At 44.3% G+C, this 26702-nt stretch overlaps 1 long non-coding RNA gene across 1 annotated transcript; it reads right to left on the bottom strand.

Moving 5' to 3' along the window:
* Positions 1-995: 995 nt before the first annotated feature.
* LOC114893411 lies at positions 996-26406 on the bottom strand. Its single transcript, XR_003792875.1, has 4 exons — positions 26290-26406; positions 14274-14356; positions 2360-2424; positions 996-1410 (listed from the first exon to the last, which is right to left on the bottom strand). It is a non-coding gene; the product is annotated as an uncharacterized LOC114893411 (long non-coding RNA).
* Positions 26407-26702: the final 296 nt, after the last annotated feature.

Here is a 26702-nt window from a genome sequence, read left to right as displayed (position 1 = left end):
GAGAGAGAGAGAGAGAGAGAGAGAGAGAGAGAGAGAGAGAGAGAGAGAGAGAGAGAGAGAGCGCCTCGAGATCAGGCAATTCAGATAGAAGAGGAAGAGACAGTTAAGGCTAGTGGCTTTTTAAATTCCAAGATACACCTCAGCTATCTGGGGCCAGTATCCTGGGCTTTCTCATCCTGAGTGTCCTCAGGGTGCATCACTGGAGGGTGGGGGGTGGCTGCAGAGGCTGACAGCTTGCTGGGGGACATCCTCTCTCCACCTTGAGTTCCCTTGGGGCTCCCCTTCAGGGGTGGCTGTCATGTGATGGCTGCAACGTCCTTTGTTTACTGATAGGGAAGGCAGCATTTTAATTTTTTTTATTTTTATTTATTTTTTGGCTGCCCCGCAGGGCTTTGGGATCTTAGATCCCCGAACAGGAATTGAACCCGGGCCCCCCAGCAGTGAAAGCACCGAGTCCTAACCACTGGACCACCAGGGAATTCCCGGCAAGTAGCATTTTTAATTCACAAAGAGTTCAAAACAAGACCTCCTGCCAACCAGAAAACCTCTCACAAATGTAGAAAAGAAAGAAAACAGATATAGAGTCATAGGTGTAGAAAACAAACTTATGGTTACCAGCAGGGAAAAGGGGGGAGGGATAAATTGGGAGATTGGGATTGACATACACACACTATTATATATAAAACAGATAACTAATAAGGACCTACTATATAGCACAGGGAACTCTGCTCAATATTCTGTAATGACCTATATGGAAAAAGAATCTAAAAAAGAGTGGATAAATGTATAACTTATTCACTTTGCTGTAGAGCAGAAACTAACACAGCATTGTGAATCAACTACACTCCAATAAAAATTAAAAAAAACTTTTATTATTGATAGCACTAAGCCAAAATGTGAGGCACATCGCAGGCAATCTACTAAGAGGTTGCAAAAACAGAAAAACATTTCGTCCCCTTTTGGAGCTAAATGGATGCAACTCATGAATACCTATTCTCAAGATAAGCCATAACCAGTCCTCAGGTGACAGACCCCGACAGCATCGGTCATGCTTAGTTCAAATTCACTCCTCCTGGTAATTGCGTGACCGTCTGTGTTAGTTAACTGACTTTATTCAAAGGCAAACCCCACTTTTACCTTTAGGACAGGAGGGAGTTTTGCACAGAGGGGCACGGGCTCCCCTGGCAACTGCATTTCAGGGAGAAGGCTCTCAGGTCCTCCCGAAAGACTCCCGGGTGGTAAAGCTGGCAAGAGGCTTATTTAGTTTTTTAAAAGGTTTATTTACATTTCAAAGGACAGAGAAAGAATTTATCCCACCACACGTTCTCTAAAGAAAATGCTCTACCAAAAGGAGAAGGGATAAATCTCTTTCCTTATTTTCAACAGGGAGAGTTAGGGCTCTTGTTACATCTGTAAAAAACAAAAACAAAAACAATGATTAAGTTTCAAGGGACCGGAATGAAAGATTTTAGAATCTCTTCCAAACCAAGATTGGAATCAAAACTGGGAGGGACGGAGCCCGTGCTCCGCAACTCCGCAACGGGAGAGGCCACAACAGTGAGAGGTCTGCGTACCGCAAAAAAAAAACAAAAACAAAAACAAATATACTGGGAGCGGGTGACCTAATATGGTGAAGGAAATATTGGAAAACTGGATATTGTTTCATGCTTAAAATCGCCTTTGAAATATTATGGAGAAGTACAATACGCGGCACTCAGAAAAGAATGCACTAAATGTTGTACGCTACGTTTAATCATTTTCAGTTAAAAAAATCGTGCTCAGACTGTGAATGAAAAATGTTGCCTGCCATATCAGCAGACAAAGGGTGCTGTGGCCATAAAGCCATCAGCCACTACCAGCCCTACCCCGCCGCCCCCAAGCCCCAACAGTGAGCCAGGACGGAACTCAGGATGGAGACAAAGGGGCTGCTGCCCGCCAAGTCCACGGTGCACCGTGGGGGCGGGGGGGGGTGGGGGACTCAGGATTAGAAAGAACAAGATACTGGTCCTAGACAGTCAAGGTGCACAGCAAAGGAATGATTTCAATGAGCCCAGACTCCTGCATCTTCACATACCCAGAAAAGTGCTAAATTCATTAACTTGAGATGTCTGGATTTCTTTTTTTTTTTTTCCTTTTAATTTGTTTTTTTTTTTTTTTGTATTTTGCCCACACCGAGTGGCATGCGGGATGCTTCCCGGACCGGGAATCGAACCCAGGCCTTTGCAGTGAAAAGTCCAAATCGTAACCACTAGGCCACCAGGGAACTCCCTGGTTTTCTTTAATTAACAGTAATCTTTTTGCTGTTCCAAATACTTGGGTTTTGTTGCAAAACTTCTCTGTACCCTGGTTCCTCCCTTACCTCTTTGGAGCGGTCCCTCAGAGCGATCTGAGAAGCTGTCTTCTGGACTTGAGTCCTCAGAACATCTGCCAAATAAAACATAATTCTCAAAATTTAGGTTGTGCTTTTTTTTTTCACTCGCTAAGCTTAAGGAATAAATAATAAACGGGACCGTAGACCGGGCACCCACACTTATGAACAGACTAAGGCAGCTCCTGGTCTTTTGAGGGTGCCCCACTCTGACTGCTACTCCCCCAGCCCCCAGCGGTCACCACCACCCTGAATTTTGTGGTAATTCTTCATAACTTGTATCATCTATTATTTATTACTAAGCAGGGTTGGGTGTAATTCTGCTGCCTTTGAAGTTTCAGAAACTATTCCTGGAATTACCCTGAAAAGCTTTTCCTGTGGTGTGTATGTGTCTATGTGTTCTTACCAGGCTCTGTTCAACCGAGTGTGTGCAGTTGCTTTTCTTTTTAAAAAAATTAATTAATTAATTTTATTTTTGGCTGCGTTGGGTCTTTGTAGCTGCGCCCGGGCTTTCTCTAGTTGCGCCAAGCAGGGGGGCTACTCTTCCTTGTGGTGCACAGGCTTCTCATTGCGGTGGCTTCTCTTGTTGCGGAGCACCGGCTGTAGACGCACGGGCTTCAGTAGTTGTGGCGCACGGGCTCAGTAGTTGTGGCACGCGGGCTTCAGTAGTTGTGGCGCCCGGGCTTAGCTGCTCCGCAGCATGTGGGATCTTCCCGGACCAGGGCTCGAACCCGTGTCCCCTGCATTGGCAAGCAGAGTCTCAACCACTGCACCACCAGGGAAGTCCCTGTGTACAGTTTCTTAAGCTCAGCTAGTGTTTCCCTCGGAGAAAACTGCACCCAAACAAATGTGAAGTTCATGTTATGCTCAATTCACTCCCTTATATGGAAGTCATCTTGTAACCCATCTGTGCTCAAAACGCAGGTGTTCAGGCAGCCCTGACAGTGCCTGTCCTGGACTAAGAATGTTGCCTGCCCCATCAGTAAATAAAGGATGTTGGGCCTGGACAACCAGCAGCCCCTGCAGCCGCCCTCAGCGGTGCACCTTGGGGCGATTCAGGATGGAGAAAAGCAGGATACTGGCCCTAGATGGTTAACGTGCATAGGAAAGGAATTATTTCAATCAGCCCAGACTAAAACAGAATAGAGGGACTTCCCTGGTGGTCCAGTGGGTAAGACTCCGCGCTCCCAAGACAGGGGGCCCGGGTTCGATCCCTGGTCGGGGAACTAGATCCCGCGTGCCACAAATAAGAGTTCGCATGCCGCAGTGAAGACCCAGCACAGCCAAAATTAAAACACGCACACACACACACACGCACACACACACACACACACACAAAACAAGTACTGTATTGCAAAACTAGCATAGCATATTAAAAGAAAAAAGAATAAAATAACGGGGACCTACTCTATAGCACAGGAACTATGCTAAATATCTTGTAATAACCTATAATGGAAAAGAATCTGAAAAAGAATATAGATATAGATATATATGTATAACTGTATCACTTTGCTGTACACCTGAAACTAACACAACACTGTAAATCAGCTATACTTAAATTAATAAAGTTCAAAAAATAAAAATAAGCCCAGACTCCGCATCTTCCCTTACCCAGAAAAGCGCTAAATTCACTAACTTATAAGATGTCTGGTTTCCTTTAATTAGCTGTTCTGACTACCTGGGGATTTTTTTGTTTTGCAAAAACTCATATGGGACTTCCCTGGTGGTCCAGTGGTTTAGACTCCGCCCTCCCAATGCAGGGGGCCAGGGTTCCATCCCTGGTCAGGGAACTAGATCCCACATGCATGCCACAATTAAGAGTCTGCCTGCCACAACTAAGGAGCCCGTCTGCTGCAACTAAGACCCAGCACAACCAGATAAATAAACTACATAAAATTAAAAAAAAAAAACTCATATATATTCTGGCCCCTCCGTTATCTCTTTGGAGCAGTCCCTCAGACCTAACTGAAAGGCGTAATTCTCAACTTTTAGGTTGTGCATTCCTTCTCAATTGACAGTGCATATTTACTATTTATATCTAAGTCAAAATTGAAGGCAATGTTCACATCCCTAAATACTTCCAGTTAGTTTTCCCCAACAAACTAATACATCTAGTAATCAAGACAGTGTTGTATTGCCATAAAGATAGTCGAATTGGGCTTCCCTGGTGGTGCAGTGGTTGGGAAGCCGCCTGCCAATGCAGGGGACATGGGTTCGAGCCCTGGTCCAGGAAGATCCCACATGCGTGGAACAACTAAGCCCACGCGCCACAACTACTGAGCCTGTGCTCTAGAGCCTGCAAGCCACAACTACTGAGCCCGCGTCCCACAACTACTGAAGCCCGCGCATCTAGAGTCCGTGCTCTGCAACAAGAGAAGCCACCGAAATGGGAAGACCACACACCACAACAAGGAGTAGCCCCCGCTCGCCGCAACTAGAGAAAGCCCAAGCACAGCAATGAAGACCCAATGCAGCCAGCCAAAAATAAATAAATTTATTTTAAAATTTTTTTAAAAAGATAGTTGAATTGATGGATGAAATGGAATTTAAAAATCCAGTGGTAGACCCTACATATATGTTCAATTAATTTTGCCAAAAGGCAATACAAGGTAGAAATTGTTCTGCAACACCTGGAAATCCATACATAAATAAATTCTAATCCCAATTTCACACTATAAACAAAAATTATTTTGAGATGAATTATAGATCAAAATGTAAGTGCTAAAGTACAAAGCTTTTTATTTATTGAAGTATAGTTGGTTTACAATGTTGTGATAGTTTCTGGTGTACAGCAAAGTGATTCAGTTATACATGTATCTGTCTATCTATACATGTATATATTCTTTTTCAGATTCTTTTCCATTATAGAGTATTACAAGATATTAAATATAGTTCCCTGTGCTATACAGTAGGACTTTGTTTTTTATTTATTTTATATATAGTAGTATCTGTTAATCCCAAACTCCTAATTAATCTCTCCCCACCTTGCCCTCTGATAACCATGTTTGTTTTCTATGTCTGTGAGTCTGTTTCTGTTTTGTAAATAAGTTCATTTCTGGCTTACTTAGTATGATCATCTCTAGGTCCATCCATGTTGCTGCAAATGGCATTATTTCATTTTTTTATGGCTGAGTAGTATTCCAGTGTGTGTGTGTGTGTGTGTGTGTGTGTGTGTGTGTGTGTACCACATCTTCTTTATCCATTCATCTGTTGATGGACACGTAGGTTGCTTCCATGTCTTGGCTACTGTAAATAATAGTGCTGCTATGAACATAGGTGTACATGTATCTTTTTATTTTAATACATCTTTACTGGAGCATAATTGCTTCACAATACTGTGTTAGTTTCTGTTGCACAACAAAGCAAATCAGCCATATGCATACACATGTCCCCATAGCCCCTCCCTCTTGAGCCTCTCTGCCATCCTCCCTAACCCACCCCTCTAGATCATCGCAAAGCAGAGCCGATCTCCCTGTGCTATGCTGCTGCTTCCCACTAGCTATCTATTGTACATTCGGTAGTGTATATATGTCGATGCTACTCTCACTTCGCCCCAGCTTTGCCCTCCCACCCCATGTCCTCAAGTCCATTCTCTATGTCTACCTCTTTATTCCTGCTGTGCCACTAGGTACATCAGTACCAATTTTTTCCCCCTAGATTCCATATATATGCGTTAGCATATGGTATTTGTTTTTCTCTTTCTGACTGACTTCACTCTGTATGACAGACTCTAGGTCCATCCACCTCACTACAAATGACTAAATTTCTTTTCTTTGTATGGCTAAGTAATATTCCATTGTATATATGTGCCACATCTTCTTTATCCATGCATCTGTTGATGGACACTTATGTTGCTTCCATCTGCTGGCTATTGTAAATAGTGCTGCAATGAACATTGTGGTACATGTCTCTTTCTGAATTATGGTTTTCTCAGGGTATATATGCCCAGTAGTGGGATTGCTGGGTCACATGGTAGTTCTATTCTTAGTTTTTTAAGGAACCTCCATACTGTTCTCCATAGTGGCTGTATCAATTTACATTCCCATCAACAGTGCAAGAGGGTTCCCTTCTCACCACATCCTTTCCAGCATTTACTATTTCGAGATTTTTGGATAATGGCCATTCTGACCAGTGTGAGGTGATAACTCATCATAGTTTTGATTTGCATTTCTCTAGTAATAAGTGATGTTGAGCATCTTTTCATGTGCCTCTTGGCCATTTGTATGTCTTCCTTGGTGAAATGTCTATTTAGGTCTTCTGCCTTTTTTTTTTTTTTTTTTTTGCGGTACGTGGGCCTCTCACTGTTGTGGCCTCTCCTGTTGCAGAGCACAGGCTCTGGACGCACAGGCTCAGTGGCCATGGCTCATGGGCCCAGCCGTTCTGCGACATGTGGGATCCTCCCGGGCCGGGGAACGAACCCGTGTCCCCTGCATCGGCTGGTGGACTCTCAACCACTGTGCCACTAGGGAAGTCCCCACCCATTTTTTAACTGGATTGTTTGTTTTTTTGATATTGAGCTCCATGAGCTGTTTGTATATTTTGGAAATTAATCCTTTGTCTGTTGTTTCATTTGCAAATATTTTCTCCCATTCTGAGGGTTGTCTTTTTGTCTTGTTTATGGTTTCCTTTGCTGTGCAAAAGGTTTTAAGTCCCATTTGTTTATTTTTGTTTTTATTTCCATTACTTTAGGAGGTGGGTCAAAAAAGATCTTGCTGTGGTTTATGTCAAAGAGTGTTTTTCCAATATTTTCCTCTAAGAGTTTTATAGTGTCTGGTCTTACATTTAAGTCTTCAATCCATTTCGAGTTTATTTTTGTGTATGGTGTTAGGTAGTGTTCTAATTTCATTCTTTTACATGTAGCTGTCCAGTTTCCCCAGCACCAGTTATTGAAGAGGCTGTCTTTTCTCCATTGTATGTTCTTGACTCCTTTGTCATAAATTAGGTGCCCATATATGTGTGGGTTTATCTCTGGCATTCTATCCTGTACCATTGATCTATATTTCTGTTTTTGTGTCAGTACCATACTGTCTTAATTACTGTAGCCTTGTGGTATAGTTTGAAGTCAGGGAGCCTGATTCCTCCAACTCCGTTTTTCTTTCTCAAGATTGCTTTGGCTATTCAGGGTCTTTTGTGTTTCCATACGAATTGTAAGATTTTTGTTCTAATTCTGTGAAGAATGCCATTGGTAGTTTGATAGGGATTGCATTGAATCTGTAGATTGCTTTGGGTAGTATAGTCATTTTCACAATATTGATTCTTCCCATCCAAGAACATGGTACATTTCCCCATTTGTTTATGTCATCTTTGATTTCCTTCATCAGTGTATTATAGTTTTCTGAGTATGAGTCTTTCACCTCCTTAGGCAGGTTTATTCCTAGGTATTTTATTCTTTCTCTTGCGATGGTAAATGGGAGTGTTTCCTTAATTTCTCTTCCTGATTTTTCATTGTTGGTGTATAGGAATGCCAGAGATTTCTGTGCATTAATTTTGTATCCTGCAACCTTACCAAATTCATTGATTAGTTCTAGTAGTTTTCTGGTGGCATCTTTATGATTTTCTATGTACACTATCATGTCATCAGCAAACAGTGACAGTTTTACTTCTTCTTTTCCAATTTGTATTCCTTTTATTTCTTTTTCTTCTCTGATTGCTGTGGCTAGGACTTCCAAAACTATGTTGAATAAGAGTGGCAAGAGTGGATATCCTTGTCTTGTTCCTGATCTTAGTGGAAATGCTTTCAGTTTCTCATCATTGAGTATGATGCTTGCTGTGGGTTTATCATATATGGCCTTTATTATGTTGAGGTAGGTTCCCTCTATGCCCATTTTCTGGAGAGTTTTTATCATAAATGGTGCTGAATTTTGTCAAAAGGTTTTTCTGCATCTATTGAAATGATCATACGGTTTTTATTCCTTAATTTGTTAATGTGATGTATCACATTGATTGATTTCCATATATTGAAGAATCCTTGCATCCCTGGGATAAACCCCAGTTGATCATGGTGTATGATCCTTTTGATGTGCTGTTGGATTCTGTTTGCTAGTATTTTGTTCAGCATTTTTGCATCTATGTTCATCAGTGATACTGGTCTATAACTTTCTTTTTTTGTGATATCTTTTTTTGGTTTTGGTATCAGGGTGATGGTAAATGTTTGATACAATTTGCCTGTGAAGCCACCTGGCCCTGGACTTTTGTTTGTTGGAAGATTTGTAATTACGGTTTCAATTTCATTACTTGTGATAGGTCTGTTTATATTTTCTAATTCTTCCTGGTTCAGTCTTGGAAAATTGTACATTTCCAAGAATTTGTCCATTTCTTCATGGTTGTCCATTTTATTGGTATATAGTTGTTTGTAATAGTCTTATAATCCTTTGTATTTCTGCAGTGTCAGCTGTGATTTCTCCTTTTTCATTTCTGATTTTATTGGTTTGTGTCCTCTCCCTTTTTTCTTGATGAGTCTAGCTAAGGTTTATCAATTTTGTTTTTCTCAAAGAACCAGCTTTTAGTTTTATTGATCTTTGCTATTGTTTTCTTCGTTTCTATTTCATTTATTTCTGCTCTGATCTTTGTGATTGCTTTCCTTCTACTGACTTTGGGTTTTCTTTGTTCTTCTTTCTCTAGTTGTTTTAAGTGTAGGGTTAGATTGTTTATTTGAGATTTTTCTTCTTTCTTGAGGTGAGATTGAATTGCTATAAACTTCCATCTTAGAACTGCTTTTGCTGCATTCCTGTAATTGATTTCCAATCTCATAGTGTTGTGGTCAGAAAAGATGCTTGATATGATTTCAATTTTCTTAAATTTTCCGAGGCTTGATTTGTGACCCAAGATGTGATCTATCCTGGAGAATGTTCTGTGTGCCCTTGAGGAGAAAGTGTATTCTGCCACTTTTGGGTGGAATGTTCTATAAATATCAATTAGACCTATCTGGTCTATTGTGTCATTTAAAGCTTGTGATTCCTTGTTTATTTTCTGTTTGGATGATCTGTCCATTTGTGTAAGTGGGGTGTTAAAGTCCCCTACTATTAATGTGTTACTGTCGATTTCTCCTTTCATGGTTGTTAGCATTTGCCTTATGTATTGAGGGGCTCCTATATTGGGTGCATAAACATTTATAGTTCTTATATCTTCTTCTTGGATTGATCCTTTGATAATTATGTAGTGTCCCTCCTTATCTCTTGTAACAGTCTTTATTTTAAAGTCTACTTTATCTGATGAGTATTGCTACTCTAGCTTTCTTTTGATTTCCATTTGCATGGAATATCTTTTTCCATTCCTTCACTTTCAGTCTGTATGTGTCCCTAGGTCTGAAGTGGGTCTCTTGTAGACAGCATATATATATATATATGGGTCTTGTTTTGTATCCATTCAGCCAGTCTGTGTTTTTTGTTTGGGGCATTTAATCCATTTACATTCAAGGTTATTATCAATATGTATGTTTCTATTACCATTTTCTTAATTCTTTTGGGTTTGTTTGTTTAATTAATTTATTTAATTTATGTATCTTTGGCTGCACTGGGTCTTCTTTGTTGTGTGCGGGCTTTCTCTAGTTGCGGCAACTTCTTCATCGTGGTACATGGGCTTCTCATTGTGGTGGTTTCTCTTGTTGCAGAGCACGGGCTCTAGGCATGCGGACTTCAGTTGTTGTTGTGCACAGGCTCAGTAGTTATGGCACACGGGCTTAGTTGCTCCATGGCATGTGGGATCTTCCCGGACCAGGGCTCAAACCTGTGTCCCCTACATTGGCAGGCAGATTCTTAACCACTGCGCCACCAAGGAAGTCCATTTGGGTGTGTTTTTGTGGGTCTTTTTCTTCTCTTGTGTTTCCTGCTTAGAGAAGTTTGTTTAGCATTTGTTGTAAAGCTGGTTTGGTGGTGCTGAATTCTCTTAGCTTTTGCTTGTCTGAAAAGCTTTTGATTTCCCCATCGAATCTGAATGAGTTCCTTGCTGGGTAGAGTAATCTTGGTTGTAGGTTTTTCTCTTTCATCACTTTAAGCATATCCCGCCACTCCCTTCTGGCCTGCAGAGTTTCTGCTGAAAAATCAGCTGATAACGTTATGGGGATTCCATTGTATGTTATTTTTTGTTTTTCCCTCACTGCTTTTAATACTTTTCCTTTGAATTTAATTTTTGTTAGTTTGATTAATATGTGCCTTGGTGTGTTTTTCCTAGGGTTTATCCTGTATGGGACTCTGTGCTTCCTGGACTTGGGTGACTATTTCCTTTCCCACGTTAAGGAGTGTATATATACATTCTTTTTCCTACTCTTTTCTATTATGGTTTATCACAGGACATTGTTACTGCTGTACATTGAAAATAGTTCCCTGTGCTGTATAGTAAGACCTGTGGTTTATCCATTCTATGTATTATAGTCTGCATCTGCTAATCCCAAACTCCCAGTCCAGCCCTTCCCCATCCCCTCTACCCCTTGGCAACCACAGGTCTGTTCTCTATGTCTGCGAGTCTGTTTCTGGTTTGTAGGTAAGTACATCTGTGTCCTGTTTTAGATTCAACATATGAGTGACATCATTGGGTATTTGTCTTTCTCTTTCAGACTTACTTCACTTAGTATGAGAATCTCTAGGTCCATCCATGTTGCTGCAAATGGCATTATTTCATTCTTTTTTATGGTCAAGTAGTATTCTGTTGTATATGTGTACCACATCTTTATCTGCTCATCTGTCAATGGAAGATGCAGTAATAGTACAGAGACCTCTCGTGTGCTTTTTCCCCAGCTTCCCCCAGTGGTAACATCTTATGTAACTGCAGTGTGGTGTCAAAACCAGGAGACTGGCTTTGGTACAATACAAAGGCCTTATTCAGATTTCGCCATTTTCTCATGCACACATTTGTGTGTGTGTGTGTGTGTGTGTGTATTTACATGTGTGTGGAGTCCTGTGCCATTTTACCATGTGAGTAGGTTCTTGCACCTGCCAACAAAATCAGGTCACACTGCTGTTTTTTGTTTGTTTTTAATTTTTATTTATTTGATTGCATTGGGTCTTCATTGCTGCGTGTAGGCTTTCTCTAGTTGCAGTGAGTGGGGGCTCCTCTTTGTTGTGGTTCGTGGGCTTATCATTGCATTGGTTTCTCTTGTTGCAGAGCTTGGGCTTTAGGCGTGCGGGCTTCAGTAGTTGTGGCTCGTGGGCTCTAGAGCACAGGCTCAGTAGTTGTGGTGCATGGGCTTAGTTGCTCCGTGGCATGTGGGATCTTCCCAGACCAGGGCTCGAACCCATGTCCCCTGCATTGGCAGGTGGATTCTTTTTTTTTTGCGGTACACAGGCCTCTCACCGCTGTGGCCTTTCCCGCTGTGGAGCACAGGCTCCAGATGCGCAGGCTCAGCGGCCATGGCTCACGGGCCCAGCCGCTCCACGGTATGTGGGATCTTCCCGGACCGGGGCACAAACCCGTGTCCCCTGCATCGGCAGGCGGACTCTGAACCACTGCGCCACCAGGGAAGCCCCAGCAGGTGGATTCTTAACCACTGTGCCACCAGGGGAGTCCCCACACTGCTGTTTGTCACTACATAGATCCTTCTTTTAAAAAAAAAAAAATTATTTATCTATTTCAGCTGAGCCAGGTCTTCACTGAGGCACGTGGGATCTTCGTTGCAGCATGTGTACTCTTAGTGGCGGCATGCGGACTTCTTCACCATGGCATGTGAACTCTTAGTTGTAGCATGCATGCAGGATCTAGTTCTCCGACCAGGGATCAAACCCGGGCCCCCTGCATTGGGAGCCTGATGTCTTACCCACTGGACCACCAGGGAAGTCCCTATAGATACGTTGTTTTTTTTTTTGGAGATGTTGGGGGTAGGAGTTTATTAATTAATTTATTTATTTTTGCTGTGTTGCGTCTTCATTTCTGTGCGAGGGCTTTCTCTAGTTGTGGCAAGCGGGGGCCACTCTTCATCGCAGTGAGCAGGCCTCTCACTATGGCGGCCTCTCTTGTTGTGGAGCACAGGCTCCAGACGCACAGGCTCAGTAGTTGTGGCTCACGGGCCTAGTTGCTCCGCAGCATGTGGGATCCTCCCAGACCAGGGCTCAAACCCGTGTCCCCTGCATTAACAGGCAGATTCTCAACCACTGTGCCACCAGGGAAGCCCTATAGATCCCTCTTGAAGCCATTGTTTAAGGATGCTTGCAATCCCTGATGCATCCAATATGTTGTTACTTTAACGTTAACTCTCCATGTGGGTTCGTTATGATTGTGTATTTTCTAATTGTTGGTTTAATAGTTTTATGTAAGTTCATTAGATCAAGCTATGAGAAAACCTGAAAAACAACTGTGTAAACTAATTTTTAACTGCTGGAACTTCCTCTTACTCAGAGTGTTGTGCCTAAATCTCCCTTTTTTTTTTTTGCGGTACGCGGGCTTCTCACTGTTGTGGCCTCTCCCGTTGCAGAGCACAGGCTCCAGATGCACATGCTCAGCGGCCATGGCTCACGGGCCCAGCCGCTCCACGGCATGTGGGATCTTCCCGGACCAGGGCACGAACCCGTGTCCCCTGCATTGGCAGGCAGACTCTCAACCACTGTGCCACAAGGGAAGCCCTAAATCTCCCATTTTGACTGTGAATTTTGCAGTTTCTCCTTTAATTCTGTCTTTTTTTTCCTTACAGTATTTTGAGGCCAAGTTATTAGGTGCATACAGGTTTAGAAATTTTATAGAGCTCCCCAGACCCTTATCTGCAATTCCAAAATCCACAAGTCTTTGAATGTGTAATTTTGGCAACTCATTTTGCAGTAATGTAAGATCATTTCTGCATTAATTTTTGGGAAAATCTGACCTCAACTTTTGTACAGCACTTTGTAGTATTATTTATCCCACTTAGGATGACTCTTTCTACATTTCACTGTAGAACTATTAATATGTTTCGTGTGGGCTGAAGGCTCTGAGCACTGGGCATCCTTGCAGGGCCTCCCCCTGGTGAGTTCTCATGCGCTTCCGGAAGGATGACGGACTTCCCAAGTTTCCTGCCGGTGCTTGTGCCACATCACATCTGGGCTCCTCCTGGAGGCTCTTCCGCCCCATAGGGCCTTCCCCAGCATGAGCCCGGCTGTGATCACAGACGCAGAGTCTCTGGTTCTGGGCGAGTGTGAGCAAGTGTGAGAGTTGCCTGGGTCCTTAGTAAGTGTGTGTGAAGCGAGGAGGGTGAATGCATTGCCAGAGACTCCATCACGTTTGTGGCCCTCCTGAGGCAGATTACAGGAAGTGGGTTTTGGATCCCTGTTTAATTCTGAATTCTCCTTCAAACACTCACTCCAACTGAGGAACGTCTGTGGAAATGTTTACTTCTGGGAATGTTCCAGAAAAAAAACTTTTGAGTTAGGTTTAGGGTGGGGCCGGCAAACTCTGGCCTGCCGGCCAAATCCAACCCCATGTAAATAAAGGGTTGGGCTTCCCTGGTGGCGCAGTGGTTGAGAGTCCGCCTGCCGATGCAGGGGACACGGGTTCGCGTCCCGGTCCGGGAAGATCCCACGTGCCGCGGAGAGGCTGGGCCCGTGAGCCATGGCCGCTGAGCCTGCGCTTCCGGAGCCTGTGCTCCGCAACGGGAGAGGCCACAGCAGTGAGAGGCCCGCGTATCGCAAAAAATAAAAAATAAAAAAAAAAATAAAGGGTTACTGGGAGGGGAAAAGGGGATTATTGGAACACGGACACGTTCCTTCCTTTATTGCCTGAGGTGTTGTCATAGAAAACCCACGGACCTCAAAACCAAAAACATTTGCCAACTGGTTTTAGGCAGAAAAAGTTTGCATTAGTTTTCTCCTGATTCATACTTTTCAAAGACTTTCCCCAGAGATACAATTTTGTCTTGAATAAAAGTCATTTGCCTCACATTTCTCTCCTGATCCCAACTGACTTTACTGAGAGCAAAGGACCAGGATCTATCCCTCCTGAATCTTACCATTTTTATGCCCTCCAATGTCTTTTCTCCAAAAATATCCTGTTTAGAAGTTGACTCCTTGGTTGTAAGCTGAGTCCTCCAGTCTACAATAAAATGGACAAAAAAATTACGAAAGTCTTAGAAAAAGAGAGTAACACTGAACAATAAAAAGAAAAAAAAAACAATTAAAAATGGACAAAGGGGCTTCCCTGGTGGCGCAGTGGCTGAGAGTCTGCCTGCCAATGCAGGGGACACGGGTTCGTGCCCCGGTCTGGGAAGATCCCACATGCCGTGGAGCAGCTAGGTCCCTGAGCTATGGCTGCTGAGCCTGTGCGTCCGGAGCCTGTGCTCCACAAAGGGAGAGGCCACAACGGTGAGAGGCCCGTGTACCTCAAAAAAAAAATAAATGGACAAAGGATTTTAATACACATTTCTCCAAAGAAGACATATAAATGGCCAATAAGCAGATGAAAAGATGCTCAACATCACTACTCAATAGGGAAATGTAAATCAAAACGACAATGAGCTACCACTTCACACATAGCAGGGTCAAGAAGACTGATACAGGGACTTCCCTGGTGGCTCAGTGGTTAAGAATCTGCCTGCCAATGCAGGGGACACAGGTTTGATCCCTGGTCCAGGAAGATCCCACATGCCGCGGAGCAACTAAGCCTGTGTGCCAAAACTACTGAGCCTGTGCTCTAGAGCCCATGAGCCGCAATTACTGAAGCCCATGTGCCTAGAGCCTGTGCTCGGCAACAACAGAAGCCACCTCAATAAGAAGCCCAAACACGGCAACAAAGAGTAGCCCCCACTCTCTGCAACCAGAGAAAGCCCACATGCAGCAACAAAGACCCAATGCAGCCAAAACTAAATAAATAAATTAATTTATTAAAAAAAAAAAAAAAAAAAGAAGACTCATACAGGGGACTTCCCTGGTGATCCAGTGGTTAAGACTCCATGCTTCCACTGCAGGGGGCACGGATTTGATTCCATGCTGCACAGCATGGCCGAAAACAAAAACTCATACAAAAGAGTGTTGGCGAAGATGTGGAGAAAGTGGACCTCATGCACTGCTGGTGGGAATGTTAAACTGTGCAGCCACTGTGGAAAAGTTTGGCAGTTCCCCAAGAAGTTAAACATGGAGTTACAAGAGAAATGAAAACAGATGTCCACACAAAAACTTGTACCCAAATGTTCACAGCAGTATGATTCACAACAGCCAAAAAGTAGAAACAACCCAAATGTCCATCAATTGGTGAACAGATAAACACTATGTGTGCATCCATACAATGGAATATTACTCAGCCATGAAAAGGAGAGAAGCACTGACACTCACTACAACATGGATGGACCTTGAGAACATGATGCTCGGTGAGAGAAGCCAGAGACAAAAGGACACACAGAGTGTGATTCCATTGATGTAAAACATCCAGAACAGACCTCCCTAGTGGCGCAGGGGTTAAGATTCCGCCTGCCAACGCAGGGGACACAGGTTCAATTCCTGGTCCGGAAAGATCCCACATGCCACGGAGCAACTAAGCCCATGCGCCACAATTACTGAGCCCACATGCCACAACTACTGAGGCTGCATGCTGCAACTACCGAAGCCTGTGTGCCTAGAGCCTGTGTGCCACAACAAAAGAATCCACTGCAGTGAGCAGCCCGTGCACCACAACGAAGAGTAGCCCATGCACAGCAACGAAGACCCAATGTAACCAAAAATAATAATAACATAAAATAAAAATAATTTTTAAAAATTAAATTTAAAAATTAAAAAAAAACACCATCCAGAACAGGCAAATCTACAGAGAGTGCATCTGTGGTTGTCAGGGGCTGGGGAAGGAGGGTGGGGACTGACTACTACTAATGGGCAGGGGGTCTTGTTTTGGGAGTGATGAGAATGTTCTGGAACTAGAGAGTGGTGATGGCTGCACAACCCTGTGAATATATTACAAACAAGTGAATTGGACAGTTTAAAATGGTGACTTTTATGGTATGTGAATTATGTCTCAATTTTAAAATGCTAGAAAGAAAGAAAGAAATGGCTGGACAAAGGTGAGTAAAAGCAGGCAAACCCCATAGAGATATCTTAAAACATGGGCCCCCAAATGTGAAGGGAAATGTGGGGAAGCAGCATCCGCCACTGGGTAGAGAACAGGGCTGGTGTTGACCTCCGAGGGGTCGGCTGATGTTGGCAACAAAGGGTAGAAATGACAAATACTTTTTTTTTTTAATTTAGTTTTTCTCCAGGTGCCCTGGAGAATTTTTCCATCCAGAGTCCCTGACTCTTCTTGGTCCCACTGGGAGATCCTGGGAGGTCTGTGGGGCTTCCTGATCGCACAGGAAGATGCGGGATGGATGGTGTAGGAGGACACAGCCCCGAACTACAAATCCTTCCCTCAGACTGGAGCCGATACTGCCGTCTCCAGGGCTCCAAGGATTGGCAAATCTGACCCTAGACCTGCCAACGGGGACCCAGACTTCTGTGGACACAGGTGATGGTTTTCAGGGGACCAGATCCCCCAGTCGCCCTCACCCTGCACGCCAAAGGGCATCAGGAAACAGGAGGTCGAGTCACTGCTGGGGAAACGTGGCCGCCTGGGGAGGGCTCTTCACTGAGGGCGGGTCCCGGTGCTGTTGCCACGGCTCCCGAATCCGGGGTGGGGGTGGGGGGAACACTCCAGCAAGAGCAGAAGCCAAATAAACACACCTTGCCTTAAGGTGTGAACCTGCCTGTTCTCACCCAGGTGAGCTTGCCCCTGGACACGCGCACATGTCTGGTGACCTCTGGGATTGTTACCACTGGCGGGCTCCCGGCATCGAGGGGGCGGGGCCAGGGATGCCACTCCAAACCCCACAGCGCCCAGGACGGCCCCCATGTCAGCAGTGCCGGGGAGCCCTGGCCCAGGGAACGTGGAGGAGTGGACAGTATTACCAAGCAAGGCCAGGTCTCCAGCATCATTTCTCCGTGGACATTCCTTTGGGAAGGATTCGGCAACACCCACCCCTCGGGGTGAAGTCCACGGCCACATCCTCAAACACTCCTGAGTCCTACGCCACCCCACACGCCTACGGGGCTGGCTGAGGAGGGGAACCAGCACACGCAGCGCTGTTCTGAGCCCGCCCTCCAACCTGGCCGGCACTGTGGGCGCCTGGCGGTGATCGCCTACCAGCTAGAGGTTCCAGAATCTCTCTGATGCAGGTCTGGAGGCTGAACGTGGCTCTCTGCTGTCAGACGGGGTCGTCCCACCTCACCCGGACCTGTCCCGGGTCCACACAGGCCCAGGCCCACTGAGGGCACGGAGGGAACACCCAGGGAACAAGTCAACATCCCCCCACGGGGACCGCGAGTTCTTGGGACGTTGGGGCCTCACAGCTCCTTCTGTGTCCCCACAGGACCTCAGGACATGCAGCAACTAGTCGGCTAAAAAGAGGTGTGAGAGAGACCCCGTGTGTCAGGGCAGCCCCTCCAGCCCCTAAGAGGCCCAGGGAATTGAGGGAAACAGGAGCCCGGCCTTGGCTGGCTGCTGACTCCAGGCTGGGAAGGAGAGGTGTCCACCCTTGAGAAAATGGAAAGTCCTCGGACTTCCCTGGAGGTTCAGTGGTTAAGACTGCGCCTTCCAGTGCAGGGGGTGTGGGTTCGATACCTGGTCGGGGAGCTAAGATCCCATATGCCTCGCAGCCAAAAAACCAAAACATAAAAACAGAAGCAATAGTGTAACAAATTCAATAAAGACTTTAAAAGTGGTCCACGTGAAAAAAATCTTAAAAAAAAAATGGAAAGTCCTTCTGAAGGAGGAGGGATTTTCCACTCATTCACTTACAACCAAATCATCAGAAGCCCAGCAAACGTCCCATCTTCTACTGAGTCCCCCTCATGGAGAGGACAAGATCCTGAGCAGGCAGGGCTGGAGGGAGTTGGGGAGACAGAGGCCAGGTGACCCCACGCATCCCCAAGTCCTCCAGGCCACCACACTCCTACCCCCGGAGACCTGTGGCCGCATCACACCCAGGGCCCACCCGCACAGCCCACGGAAGGGGTGACAATATCCCTGCTGTGCACAGGAGGAGACCAGCTCAGAGAGATTGGCTGTTTAAGGGGACAAATGAACTTTCGAGTGGGGTTCTGGAGTGGCACCCTCAGAAAATGGCCTGCCCAACTCAGACATCAGCCAGCTGGGCGCCTGGGCCTCCATCTGGCCAGCCTCTGGCAGGACCATGCCGCATCCCCACCGAGGGAAGGTGCCCACACCAAGACCAGGGATTCACCTCACTCGGGGTACCCGTCGGCAGCTGCCGTCTGGTAAGAACGTCCGTACCACTGTTGCTGGGCTCAGCAGCAGCAATGCCAGAATGTCCCCCTTCATGGCCCTGTGGCCTCTCAGGGAATGGTTTCTGGGTCCTGTCTGAGCCATCAGTCACTAACGCCAGCCCCAAACAGGTCCCCATCCCAGGGGAAGAGGATTAACATGAAAACCACCCCAAGTTTAAGATAGGGAACAGTCTTATGAATAATAAAAGATGCCACCCCTGAGCAATGATGACACACCAGATGGGCTGGGAACAAAGCACAGGTGAGTTCAGTAAATTTCATAATAATTCAGTGCCTGCTCAGGCTGCCATAACAGAATCCACAGACTGGGCACTAATCCCATCATGGGGCCCCACCCTCATGACTAATGACCTCCCAAAGGCCCCATCTCCCAACACCATCCCATGGAAGGGAGGGAGTAGGAGTCAGCATGAACTTGGGGGGACACATTCAGTCTACAGCAGATACTAAGCGTGGATATAAAAGGATGATAAAAGCAACAGAGTTCAAAGTGACCAAATACCGCACTGAAGTGTCAGAGAGTAGAATGAACTTTATCAGGACCATGCAAGGGAACTATGCAGTGGTGCAAACAGGTGAGACTCCATATGGACATGGAAATTTGGCCATGTGGGAGAACAAAGGGAAGAGAGGGGGTGAACGTTCCCAGAACTGAAAGAACTCTGGACAGAGTGCTCCCTCGGGCCCCCCTCCTGGCTGCCACTGCACAGCCTCTTCTGTCTTAGGTCCTAAGTCTCTCTTTGCAATCAGGACAATGACTGGTACCCCTGGTGAGCAGGACAGTTTGTCCATTCCCAAAGGCTCTTCCGCCTATTTCTGCTACCCACACTCCCCCCACAAGTCATCCTCTCCCCATTGCCATCACCAACTTCCTCTCTGGTCTCTGTCACGTCCCCCACCCCTGTTCACTCCCCTTCTCCCTCTGGTGCTACCTAGCACCCTCGGATCTGCATCATTCAGGGTCCCAAAGTCCCCAACAAGGACACTCCCAGCGCTCTGTCCTCCACACCCTGGACTCCTCACCGCCTAACCCGCCCCCCAACTCCCATGGCCTCTGCTCCTGCCTTGTCATCACCCGCCAGGGTCCCCCCTCTGCTGCAGGTCAAGTTGTGTCCTCCAAAAAGATATGTTCAAAGCCCAACCCCTGGCACCTGAGAAGTGGGCTTTATTTGGAAACAAGTCATGGCAGATTTCATTAGTTGAGATGAAGTCATACTGGAGTAGGGTAGGCCTTTATCTAATGACTGGTGACCTTATAAGAGGGAAACCCGACACAGACACACAAGGAAACGGCCATATGAAGGGACTTCCCAGGTGGTCCAATGGATAAGACTCTGCGCTCCCAGTGCAGGGGGCCCAGCTTTGATCCCTGGTCAGGAACTAGATTCCACATGCCACAACTAAGACCTGGTGCAGCCTAAATAAAAAAATAAATATTAAAAAAAAAGGCCACATGAAGATGCTGGCAGAGACTGGCATGATGGTCTACAAGCCAAGGAGCACCAAGGGATTGCCGGCCACCAGAAGCTGGAGGAGACAGGAAGCATCCTCTTTCAGAGCCTTCAGACACCTGCCAACACCTTAATAAGCTCCTCCTGTTTGATGCCATCTGAGTTGGTGGTCCTTTGTTACGGCAGCCCCAGCCCAGGGGCCCTTCCCCTCAGCGCTCACCCACGCTCAGATCATTTTGATCTCAAACCAAAACTTTCAGCTGACTCCCTCTTCCCTCCTGCTATGTCTCTCTTCCGGCACCCACAGGCCACCTGAAAGGCCCTGGCACCAGCCAAGCTCTCCCAGATGTGATCTGTACCCACCCATGCAACTGAGACACAGCACTTCCACCTGCAACCTCAACACCCCCACGATCCATGAAAGAAAGGATTGATAGGGACTTCTCTGGTGGCGTGGTGGTCAAGACTCCACGCTCCCAATGCAGGGGTTCAATCCCTGGTCAGGGAACTAGATCCCACATGCATGTCGCAACTAAGAGTTCACATGCCACAACTAAGGAGCTGGCAAGCCACAACTAAGGAGCCCACGTGCCACAACTAAGACCCAGTGCAACAAAATAAATACATAAACATTTTTTTAAAAAAAGGTTTGACAAGCTGGACTTCCTTCCCTGTGACAGGCGCTGCTAAGAGAATGAGAAGACAAGCCACAGACTGGGAGAAAAAAAATCTGCAAAACACACATCTGATACAGGACTTGTGTTGAAAATATACAAAGCATGCTTCAAATTCAACAATAAGGAAACAAATGACCCAATCTAAAAATGGGCAGAAGGCCTAAACAGACACCTCAGCAAAGAAGATACCAATGAGCATATGAAAAGATGCTCTACATCCTGTGTCATCAGGGAAATGCAAATTAAAATGAGAAAGCATTACACATCTATAAGCATGGCCAAAATCCAGAACACTGACACCACCAAGTGCTGACAAGGATGTGGAGCTACAGGAACTCTCATCCATTGCTGGTGGGAATGCAAAGTGGTCCAGCCACTCTGGAAGGTTGGCGATTTCACAGGTTGGTGATTTCTTACAAAACTAAACACACTCTCAATATATGATCCAGCAATGGCACTCCCTGGTATTTATCCAAAGGATTTGAAAACTTATATCCACACAAAAATTTGCACATGGATGTTTACAGCAGCCTTATTTGTAACTGACCAAAACTGGGAGCAACCAAGATATCCTTCAGTAGGTAAATGGATAAAGTATAGTACATTCAGACAGTGGAATGTTATTCAGTGATAAAGAGAAATGAGCCATCAAGCCACAAAAAGACACAGAGAAACCTCAAATGCATATTACTAAGTTAAAGAAGCCAATCTCAAAAGGCTACACACTATGATTCCAACTCTAGGACATTCTGAAAAAGGCAAAACTATGGAGACAATAAAAAGATCAGTGGTTGGACTTCCCTGGTGGCGTAGTGGTTAAGAATCCACCTGCCAGTGCAGGGGACAGGGGTTCAAGCCCTGGTCCAGGAAGATTCCACATGCCGCAGAGCAACTAAGCCCATGCGCCACAACTACGGAGCCTGTGCTCTAGAACCTGTGAGCCACAACTACTGAGCCCACGTGCCACAACTACTGAAGCCCGCATGACTAGAGCCCGTGCTCAGCAACAAGAGAAGCCACCTCAATGAGAAGCCTGCACACTGCAATGAAGAGTAGCCCCCGCTCGCCACAACTAGAGAAAGCCCATGCGCAGCATCGAAGACTCAATGCAGCCAAAAATTAAAAAAAAAAACAACTTAAAAAAAAATCAGTGGTTGCCAAGGATTGGGGGAGGGAGGGATGAAGAGGTGGAGCACAGGGGATTTTTAGGGCAGTGACCCTATTCTGTATAATACAATAATGATGGACACATGCCATTATACATGTGTCGAAAACCACTGAACTGTACAAAGCCAAGGGTGAAACCTAATGTCAGCTAAGAACTTTAGTTAATAATAATGTATCTGGATAAACAACAAGGTCCTACTGTATAGCACAGGCAACTATATTCACTATCCTGTGATAAAACATAATGGAAAAGAATATTAAAAGAAAGAATGTCTATACGTGTATAACTGAGCCACTTTACTGTACAGCAGAGACTGGCACAACATTGTAAATCAACTATACTTCAATAAAAAAATGTTAAAAATAATAATGTATCAATATCAGCTCATCAATTGTAACAAATGTACTACATGAATGCAAGGCAGGGAAACTGTGTGTGTGTGTGTGTGTGTGTGTGTGTGTGGTGGGCAAAGGGTAGGTGGGAACTTTCTGTACCTTCTGCTCAAATTTTCTACAGATCTAAAACTGCTCTAAAAGATAAGGTTTATTAATTTAAAAAAATTTTAACCAATTAAGATTATATATATATCACAAAAAAAGAAAACTACAGGTCAGTATCATTGATGAAAAATAGATGCAAGAATCCTCAACAAAATACTAACAAACCAACTCCAACAATACATCAAAAGGATCATACACCATGATCAAGTAGGATTTATCCCAGGGATGCAAAGATTCTTCAATATCCACAAATCAATCAATGTGATACACCACATTAACAAACTGAAGAATAAAAACCATATGATAACCTCAAGAGGTGCAGAAAAAGCTCTTCATAAAATTCAACATCCATTTATGATAAAAACTCTCAAAAAAGTGGGCATAGAGGGACTATATCTCAATATAATCAAGGCCATATATGACAAACCCATAGCTAACATCATACTCAATGGTGAAAAGCTGAAAGCATTTCCTCTAAATCAGGAACAAGACAAGGATGCCCACTCTCGCCACTTTTATTCAACATAGTTTTGGAATTCCTAGCCACAGCAATCAGAGAAGACAAAGTAATAAAAGTAGTGCAAATTAGAAAAGAAGAAGTAGAAGTAAAACTGTCACTGTTTGCAGACGACATGATACTATATGTACAAAATCCTAAAGATGCCAGAGAATTACTAGAACTCATTAATGAATTAGGTAAAGTTGTGGGATACAAAATTGATATACAGAAATTGCATTTCTATACACTAACAATGAAATAGCAGAAAGAGAAATTAAGGAAACAACCCCATTTACCACTGCATCGAAAAGAATAAAATACCTAGGAATAAACCTACCTAAGGAAGCAAAAGACTTGTACTCTGAAAACTATAAGATACTGATGAAAGAAATCAAAGAGGACAGAAACAGATGGAGAGATGTACCATGTTCTTGGATTGGAAGAATCAATATTGTTAAAATGAACATACTACCCAAGGCAATCTATAGATTCAATGCAATCCCTATCAAATTACAATGGCATTTTTCACAGAACTAGAACAAAAATTAAAAAATTTGTATGGAAACACAAAAGATCCCAAAAAGCCAAAGCAATCTTGAGAAAGAAAAACAGAGCTGGAGGAATCAGGTTCCCTGACTTCAGACCATACTACAAAGCTACAGTCATCAAAACAGTATGGTAGGGCTTCCCTGGTGGCACAGTGGTTGAGAGTCCGCCTGCCAATGCAGGGGACACGGGTTTGTGACCCGGTCTGAGTAGATCCCACATGCCGTGGCGCGGCTGGACCCATGAGCCGTGGCTGCTGAGCCTGTGCGTCCGGAGCCTGTGCTCCGCAACGGGAGAGGCCACAACAGTGAGAGACCTGCATACTGCAAAACAAACAAACAAACAAACAAAAAACAGTATGGTAAGCGCACAAAGACAGAAACATTAAATCAATGGAACAGGTTAGAAAGTCCAGAAATAAACCCATGCACTTATGGTCAATTAATCTACGACAAAGGAGGCAAGAATATACAATGGAGAAAAGACAGTCCCTTCAACAAGTGGTGCTGGGAAAACTGGACATCTACACATAAAAGAATCGAATTAGAACATTCTCTAACACCATGTACAAAATAAACTCAAAATGGATTAAAGAACTAAATGTAAGACCGGATACTATAAAACTCCTAGAGGAAAACAGGCAGAACACTCTTTGACATAAATCGCAACAATATTTTTTTGGATCTCTGTCCTAGAGTGATAGAAATAAAAATAAACAAATGGGACCTAATTAAACTCAAAAGCTTTTGCTCAGCAAAGGAAATCATGAACAAAATGAAAAGACAACCTACAGAATGGGAGAAAATATTTGCAAATGATGTGACCCAGAAGGGATTAATTTCCAAAATATCGAAATGGCTCATACAGCTCTATATATAAAAAAACTAAAAATAAAAAAATGGGCAGAAGATCTAAATAGACATTTCTCCAAAGAAGATGTAAAGATGGCCAAAAAGCACATTAAAAGATGCTCAACATCACTAATTATTAGAGAAATGCAAATCAAAACTACAATGAGATACCACTTCACACCAGTCAGAATGGCCATCATCAAAAAGTCTACCAATAATAAATGCTAGAGAAGGTGTGGAGAAAAGGGAACCCTATGTTGTTGGTAGGAATATAAATTGGTGCAGCCACTATGGAAAACAGTATGGAGGGTCCTTTAAAAAGTAAAAATAGAGTTACCATGTGATCCAGCAATCCTGCTCCTGGGTATATATCCAGACAAAACCATAATTTGAAAAGATACACATACCCCAATGTTCATAGCAGCACTATTTACAATAGCCAAGACATGGAAGCAACCTAAGTGTCCCTCTACACATGAATGGATAAAGAAGATGCAGTACATATATATGATGGAATACTACTCAGCCATAAAAAAGAATGAAATATTGGCATTTGCAGCAACATGGATGGACTTAGAGATTATCATGCTAAGTGAAGGAAATCAGACAGAGAAAGACAAATATCATATGATATTGCTTATATGTGGAATCTAAAAAAAAAAGAGATACAAATGAACTTACTTACAAAACACAAACAGACTCACAGACATAGAAAACAAACTTATGGTTACCAAAGGTGGGGAGGGATAAATTAGGAGTTTGTGATTAAAATATATACACTACTGTATATAAAATAGATAACCAATAAGGTCCTACTGTAGAGCACAGGGAACTATACTCAATATCTTGTAATAATCTATAATGGAAAATAATCTTAAAAAGAATACATATATATGTATATGTATAACTGAATCACTTTGCCATACACCTGAAACTACACATTGTAAATCAACTATATTTCAACAAAAATTTTAAAAATATATATTATACATACTGCTTTGTAACATTTTCATTTAATAATATATATTGAACACTTTCCTCTGTCATCAGATAATCTAAAATACAATTTTTAATTTTTTTTTTTTGCGTTACGCGGGCCTCTCACTGTTGTGGCCTCTCCCGTTGTGGAGCACAGGCTCCGGACGCGCAGGCTCAGCGGCCATGGCTCACAGGCCTAGCCACTCCGCGGCATGTGGGATCTTCCCGGAACGGGGCACGAACCCGTGTCCCCTGCATCGGCAGGCGGACTCTCAACCACTGTGCCACCAGGGAAGCCCTAAAATACAATTTTAATGACTGGTTCATAGTCTTTCAAAAAAGATAGCTATGTGAAATACAATACCATTTACATTTATGTAAACTTTCCAAACCCACAGAAGAATTCCACACACTGCTCAAGGATGCTCACTCAGGTAGTAAAAGTGTAACAACATAAACAGAAAGACTCACAGACGCTAAACCCTTACCTCTGGGGAGAGTGGAAGGGGCTTCAAAGGGAGCTTCAAATACATGTTTTATATTTTTATGCAGCCAAAATGCCACTGTTCAATTTTATTAAACCTGGGTGGCAAATAATGCGAGGGATTTGTTTTATTGGTCTCTGAACTTTCCTTTGTTTGAACTATTTCACACTCAACAAGAAATAAAATGCAGATGGAAGGAAATGGTTTAAATGCCCGAACACAAGATTCAAGAATTGGCTTTTGAAAGTAATTTGTGATGAAATTGAATAGTAATGAGGATGTGCCGTTTGTCAGAAATTGGTCTGCACCCTTCTGCACGAGCGATGGATGATGATAAAAATCTCAGCTGCACTAATATAATACTTGCCAGGTGCCGACACTGCCGGAAATGCTTCTGTGTTAGCCCATCAGGGCCTCCCCAGGCAAAGACCACCAGGCACATGCCTGTGGTTGAAAAGAGTGGGTTTATCACTCCCTGCAGCCAGGAAGAACACATAGCATAAGGAATCATGGGGTTGCTCTAAGAGGGTGCTAGAAAAGACTTACAGTGATTTGGCTTAGGTGCGGTGATACTGAGGGAATTCCCTGGCGGCCAGTAGTTAGGACTTGGTGCTTTCACTGCTGGGGGCACAGGTTCCATCCCTGGTTTGGGGAACTAAGATCCCGCAAGCGGAGGTGGGGGCAAAAAAAAAAAAAAAAAAAAAGAAAACGAAAGAAAGAAACTAGGTTTGGTGATATTGAGGAAGGCTTAAAGAGAGCCAGGCTTGGGCTTCCCTGGTGGCACGGTAGTTAAGAATCCGCCTGCCAATGCAGGGCACACGAGTTCGAGCCCTGGTCCGAGAAGATCCCACATGCCATGGAGCAACTAAGCCCGTGCGCCACAACTACTGAGCCTGCGTTCTAGAGCCCGCGAGCCACAACTACTGAGCCTGCATGCCACAACTACTGAAGCCCACGCG

Source organism: Monodon monoceros, unplaced genomic scaffold (assembly GCF_005190385.1).
Source record: "Monodon monoceros isolate NGI ecotype Baffin Bay Population unplaced genomic scaffold, NGI_Narwhal_1 Super_Scaffold_12, whole genome shotgun sequence".
Taxonomy (NCBI): Eukaryota; Metazoa; Chordata; class Mammalia; order Artiodactyla; family Monodontidae; genus Monodon; species Monodon monoceros.
The sequence above is the reverse complement of the archived record's forward strand: the minus strand, read 5'-3'. Positions and strand labels throughout refer to the sequence as shown.